Raw genomic sequence first — 7,253 nt, forward strand, 5'->3', positions numbered from 1 at the left:
CAAAGTTCAAAAAAGGTCAATGAGCCCGGTAGAGGAGTACAGCAACTTTGTTCGGTCCTCAATGCCCTGTAGGGGGAAGATTCATCCGCAGACTTGTATGACTACCTGCGTCATACAAAAGATGACTGCTTATTTTAGATGATAAAAGTTTCAGAAAAAGTTTGTCATCCTTCCATTGTTGTCGTCCAAGGACAAGAATGGCCTTTGAAAGAAAGACCTCAACAATGGAGTAGACGTGCTAGAAGGTGATCCTTCCAAAAGTATCTCCAGCCCGCTATGTTGAACGAGATTAAAAACATTCTTGATAACTGGTACGATACGGAGCGGCAACCGGTGAAGAACGACCTGGAGGATTAGTTCTTCGTGGGGGGTGGACATCTCATCCTTGTGCTCAGCACGTCTGCTTCGTTTGGCGGTCGTTACTTTAACGAGCATGGAAAAGGGCACGCACTTTTCTTGTTGCAGAGCGTATAATTGAAGTGGATCGACAGGTGCCGCCCGGCCTCCACAGCCCTCCATGTGGCTCAGGGACCATCCAGCTGACTTCCCCTGTAGGATAACGCGCCTTCCGTCACTCTGCATTAGAAACCTACTCATGCAAAGACCCGGTTGATATGAGCTTATGGTTACAAGCTTAGGGGTTTAGAGTTTTAATTTGAGTCGGTCCTAAGTGATACCTTCATATGAATAGTCCAGGGCCACTCGCGTCAGTCCGGTGTTGGATTACACTTGGACAGTGACTGAATGCACGTCTGAAATAGTTGGATCCTAATTCTACAATTGACTGACCAACTAGGCAAACGCATCGTCAAGCCATGAATGGGTCTCAAGGGATAAAGAGTGATGCGGATGGCAATGATCAAAACTGGAGTCCAATCTACCACTGAATAAATACCAAATGGCACAATATAACCATGGTCCAATAGTTTTTATATCAATATCTTAATTTGCCACAATTGCTGGAAATACAAATTAAGCACTTGTTACAAAGCGTGAACTTTTAGTGCTGCTTTGTCAGGGCCCCGTTATGAGTGGGAATTACCGGGCAAACAGGCTCTTCAAATGCAAGACTTAATTATTCCATTTAATTGGTTGCACTTCCGATCAGTTCATCGCAGATTAAAATCAAATTTGTAGCGAGCATAGAGTTGTTGGGATTCCTGTATTCTATAAACAGACTTCAGGCATAGTGTAGGCTACTCCTGGTGAGGTTAAGAAAGTTGAATTATGAACAGTCGCAAAGATCAAAATCAAATTAGAAAAAACTGTTTTTATTCATGAAGTAGCAGATGTCAAGACATTGGGATCGCCATGGTTCAAAGTTCAAAAACAGGTCAATGAGCCCGGTAGATCAGTACAGCAACTTTGTTCGGTCCTCAATGCCCTGTAGGGGGAAGATTCATCCGCAGACTATCAACGTCTACACAACACAAGAGTTTTGCAGTCCAATAACTATAACTTATAACCATCGTTACAACTGATAATCCGTTGTCTCAGGCCATTCTGGGAATCTGCACCAGATCTCTCGCAGCAAGAGAGCTCAGCATTGAACAACCATCTGGCTGGAGGGTCTTTCAGCCTAAAAAAAAAGCGAGAACATTTCAAGAGAATTCGGTTAACGAAAGAACGCCACCACAGCGCCATCTAATGTTCCACTCAGGCCAATACATCTTCATTTGAGAGTAGACAATAGACTGAGGATGGGAACAACCAAGCATTACATCGCTATAGGGCAACTAGTTAAACATCCAAAATATTGCTCTTAACCCTCATAAGGTGTTCGGGTCTGTGGGACCCGTTTTCAGTTTTTAGCTTTATAAAAGTGATACAAATAATTATTTTTTTGAAGTAAGATTCATTGGCTTTGGCTCATTTTCTGTGAGGAACATGAGTCAGAAAACATTTTCAAGGACCCCCCCCTGTATACCCCCCCCCCCATCACATTTATATTACACACAGGGTGTTCGGGTCCGGAGCTAGTTTAAGTGTGGAATTCATAGGTTCTGTGCACCCTCATTTCCCCCCCCCCCCCCCCCCCCCGCGTGTGTGTGTGTGTGTGTGTGTGTGTGTGTGTGTGTGTGTGTGTGTGTGTGTGTGTGTGGAGAGGAGAGGAAAGCAGGTGAATGGGCCCTTGGTGTGTTGGTCAGTGTGCACCCACTGTTCCCACACAAGGTTGCAACATTGGAGCACCCAACACTATCTACACCCATATTCCCACACATTTCACCCTCTGTCTTGCGGGAACCAAGCTTGGGGACCTGACGCTATAAAAAAGCTCTGTCAGCGTGGTTCCATACCACAACTGATCAAAATGGCAAAGCGATTCTCTGTTCAGACTGCCTTACAGTTGATATTTGAAGAGACAGAGGGTTTTGATGGTGATTCAGAGGAAATAGTTTCAGAAAGTGAGGATAACATTTCTGAAAATTCAGAGTCTGACACTGAGTTTGAAGAGGAGGATGAGCATCAGCCAGCTCCGAAACGTAAAAGAGCGTCAGGACTAGCCCTTCAGCAGCCAGGACAAGCCTGCGAGCAGCCAGCCCCAGGACCATCCCATGAGCAGCCAGCCCGGGACCAACCCGCAAGCAGCCAGCCCCAGGAACAACCCGCAAGCAGCCAGGACCAGGACCAACCCGCAAGCAGCCAGCCCCAGGACCAACCCGCAAGCAGCCAGCCCCAGGAACAACCCGCAAGCAGCCAGGACCAGGACCAACCCGCAAGCAGCCAGCCCCAGGGACATCCCGCAAGCAGCCAGCCCCAGGACCAACCCGTGAGCAGCCAGATGTAGGACCAGCCCGTCAGCCAAAAAGTAACGCTGTGAAGTGTGTGGACCCATGATGGACAGAAAAACACAATAAACATGCAACCAGTGCAAAAAATACATATGCAATACACACAGTGAGACTCTGCCCCTCACGTGTGGTATAGTCTGAATACGTATAATGGCCGTGTTCAAAGGCTTTAATGTGTTGTTCAGACAGAAGTTATTGAAATTGAGTTTCAATTTCTAATGGGGTTGATTATTTCCCTGTTATGCCTGTTTTGATGCATTTCCTTATTTTGTTACATTTTAATACAAAAATAAACAAGAACGAGTGGCACCTCTATTCATAAATGTGATTTAACAAAGGTAAAGTGAACAAATTTAACATATGTGTTGTTTATATTACTTGCAATTGGGATGTAGTAACCATCTGGTGAGTATTTAAAAAAAAAAGTTTGATTATGTTGAATTAAAAGGCCTAAAATGCAATGGGTCCACCAGACCCAGCAGCACCTCCTGTGTAACAAAAAAAACGAACACCCTATGAGGGTTAATATAAAGTACATTAATCCCAGATTGAAAAAAACATTCAATTTGAAGCAGTGATCTAAAATGTCGGTATAAATGACCCCATCTCGCCAGTCTGAATAAAGCTGCACCTGAATAATAATAGACTGGAAACTGTTTATGATTATAAGCATTTAGAGTTTCTGTAAACAATTGGTAAAAATGTGTCCAATAATTACTCACGATGGCAAGTTAGTTCTGGTAGAGTCCTGATCCAATGCCGAATACATTAGGCTAACCAATTAGCCAAACTGAAGAGTCTTTGTTTTTACAAACTGCAGATAAAATTCAATCTAAAAACGTATGAATGAAACTATTGCAGAAAGATTTGACAGTGAACCGGTTTAGGGTTGCCACAATCTTAAGACAAGCAAGTATGTGCAATATTAAAAGTACAAATTTAAAAGTTCACAGCGGTGAAGTGGAACAAACAGTCTACCAAACTACTAGCCTGGCGATGTCATACTCATAATTCTAGTCAGAATATGAGTCTGAGACCGAACCATTGGGCTGTGATTACAGGGCGGAACCAGGAAGGAAAATGCCTCTTCGCTCAATTGGATAGACCTAAAACCAATCAGAGCAACGTAGTATGTGACGTATGTTGTGCGACGCACAGCTATTCTCAAACTACAACTGAGCGCACGTTCGAAGTAGAAAAAAGATGGACATGAACGATTTATGCCGGTTTTGTAAAAATGATTTAAGGATACACGGACAAATTGGCAACACGGTCAGCATTTTTGAGAAAAAAAGTAAAATCGCTGAGCGCTCTTTGGTGACGTGGTTGATTACGTTAATGTGTATCATCTGTCCATCAACGTATAAAGCCCGCCCTTACAATTTGATTGGTCAGATCACTTTTTGATCTGACCAAATACCTCCCAACTAGCTCAATTCCAGACTGAATCTCCAAGACCAAATATTTTGTGGGCGGAGTTCAGGCTGGTATCCAGGCTACCAAACTACCGTTGCAAACTTAAAGCGCAACCCTTAGCAAGTAACCAGTCGGAACGCAAAGCCCCTCATGGTACACTCAAACATTCAACTTCACCATCAATCTGTCAACATTGACCCATATGAAGGACACAGATGAAAATAAAATGTGCCGTTTTTGAGTTCTTGGTATATTACACTCCAGAACCTTGGGTTGATATAGTATATTTTTCCCTTCACTCGCATATTCGTGTGCTCAACAACTGAGGAACCGCAGGCTACATAAGTCACCACAAGCTGGCGTTGTCCTAGCACATGATACCAGACACCAGGAGTGTTGGACCAGAATGGTCATGGTGACATCTCTTGAGATAAGTTAGCAAGGCTGGGCTACATCAAAGTGCTGCGGTTGCACAAGAACAACATCATGGTACAAGACAGCACAGTGGGGCTGTACCAGACGAGGTTCAAAAGGAATGGGTGGTCAGACCAGAATCTATACCGACTGCAAAGCGCTGGACCAGAAGAGCACCGCCGACCGCGAACCCCAGACAAATACTTTGAGTACGTCCTCCCTATACCTCGGCTACCAGTCTTAAGTCTTCTACGGGGGGCCCCAAAGGGGGCCCCCCCGCATTTTGAATAAGTCTCGGTCGCCTAAAAGAGGAGGAAACACATGTTAAGGGAAAAGATAAGCGATACATAGTCTTTACTGTAACAGCATATGTATGTGGAGCAGCAGATTAGATCAAGACAGCAACATACAGAGGCCCAAAGAAGCTTTGGTCAGCAAACTCACTGCGGTGGTCCTCGTTGAAGCAACCATCTGGCTGGAGGGTCTTTCAGCCTAAATAAAAAGCGAGAACATTTCAAGAGAATTCGGTTAACGAAAGAACGCCACCACAGCGCCATCTAATGTTCCACTCAGGCCAATACATCTTCATTTGAGAGTAGACTATAGACTGAGGATGGGAACAACCAAGTATTACATCGCTATAGGGTAACTAGTTAAACATCCAAAATATTGCTCTTAATATAAAGTACATTAATCCCAGATTGAAAAAAACATTCAATTTGAAGCAGTGATCTAAAATGTCGGTATTAATGACCCCATCTCGTCCGTCGGAATAAAGCTGCACCTGAACAATTATAATATACACGGGAAACTTTATGATTATAAGCATTTAGAGTTTCTGTAAACAATTGGTAAAAATGTGTCCAATAATTACTCACGATGGCAAGTGAGTTCTGGTAGAGTCCTGATCCAACGCCGAATACATTAGGCTAACCAATTAGCCAAACTGAAGAGTCTTTGTTTCTATAAACTGAAACTGCAGATACAATTCAATCTGAAAACGTATGAATGAAACTATTGCAGAAAAATTTGACAGTGAACCGGTTAAGGGTTGCCACAATCTTAAGACAAGCAAGTATGTGCAATATTAAAAGTACAAATTTAAAAGTTCACAGCGGTGAAGTGGAAGGAACCAACAGTCTACCAAACTACCATTGCAAACTTAAAGCGCAACCCTTAGCAAGCAACCAGTCGGAATGCAAAGCCCCTCATGGTACACTCAAACATTCGACTTCACCATCCTTCTGTCAAAATTGACCCATATGAAGGACACAGATCATGAAAATATAATTCATCATTGCACAGAAAATAAAATGTGCCGTTTTTGAGTTCTTGGTATATTACACTCCAGAACCGTGGGTTGATATATAGTATATTTTTCCCTTCACTCGCCTATTCGTGTGCTAAACAACTGAGGAACCGCAGGCTACATAAGTCACCACAAGCTGGCGTTGTCCTAGCACATGATACCAGACACCAGGAGTGTTGGACCACAATGGTCTTGGTGACATCTCTTGAGATAAGTCAGCAAGGCTGGACTACATCAAAGTCCTGCGGTTGCACAAGAACAACATCATGGTACAAGACAGCACAGTGCGGCTGTACCAGACGAGGTTCAAAAGGAATGGGTGGTCAGACCAGAATCGATACCGACTGCAAAGCGCTGGACCAGAAGAGCACCGCCGACCGCGAACCCCAGACGAATACTTCGAGTACGTCCTCCCTATACCTCGGCTACCAGTCTTAAGTCTTCTACGGGGGGCCCCAAAGGGGGGCCCCCCGCATTTTGAATAAATCTCGGTCGCTTAAAAGGAGGAAACACATGTTAAGGGAAAAGATAAGCGATACATAGTCTTTACTGTAACAGCATATGTATGTGGAGCAGCAGATTAGATCAAGATAGCAACATACTGAGGCCCAATGAAGCTTTGGTCAGCAAACTCACTGCGGTGGTCCTCGTTGAAGCTCCCTCGTTGGCGGCCACTCTTGTCCGGGTGCAGGAGTCAAAAAGTAAAGGAAAACACGAACAAGCAATTATTAATATGTTTAAAAAATATTTCAACTATACTCCCTTAATTAAGCTTAAGCTGATCAAAAGATCAGTAGGCTAAGTTAGTGAAAGCAAACTAGCGCACGTTAATGTAGCTGTGGGTGTGGTGACAGAGGTGATCCAACTCAGAACTAATGAGGACGAACAGCCCGGGATTGGCTGTCAGCGGGAAGCTCGAGACGGGAACGAGGAAACACCTAATTAAACCAATCAATCAATTCTTGTTTGGGCCAATCACGAGTCCACGCGCCCGGTGGGGGCGGGAGGTTACCCAACCGGTGTTTACAGCCTTCTCACGTTGTCACTGAACCGGAAAGGGGAGCAACAGCTGATGACGGTGCGGTAACGCACCTTCTGTCAACAGCAGTGTCCTCTATATAACCGGTGCCATACAAGATGGTGTTGTTTTTGTCATGCAACAGCCTGAGCCGGTATTGTACGTAAACGTGCAACACTCTGCACAGACAGGTGCAGCATTTTGCATAACTAAGAAATATAATAAATTAGCTAACATTTAATCCAATCTATTAATCAATGGATTACAATTGAATGAATAGTATATTTACTGTATCTCTTCAATT

The 7,253-nt window shown here is 44.0% G+C and overlaps 1 long non-coding RNA gene across 2 annotated transcripts; it reads right to left on the bottom strand.

Moving 5' to 3' along the window:
• Window positions 1-115: 115 nt before the first annotated feature.
• Window positions 116-6,815, bottom strand: LOC132454929 (uncharacterized). Of its 2 annotated transcripts, none has more exons than XR_009525035.1 (3): window positions 6,568-6,815; window positions 5,067-5,114; window positions 116-1,579 (listed from the first exon to the last, which is right to left on the bottom strand). It is a non-coding gene; the product is annotated as an uncharacterized LOC132454929 (long non-coding RNA). The 2 variants fall into 2 exon arrangements; XR_009525034.1 differs by lacking the exon at window positions 6,568-6,815 and adding an exon at window positions 5,501-6,426.
• Window positions 6,816-7,253: the final 438 nt, after the last annotated feature.

This window comes from Gadus macrocephalus, chromosome 4, assembly GCF_031168955.1.
Source record: "Gadus macrocephalus chromosome 4, ASM3116895v1".
In the NCBI taxonomy this organism is placed as follows: Eukaryota; Metazoa; Chordata; class Actinopteri; order Gadiformes; family Gadidae; genus Gadus; species Gadus macrocephalus.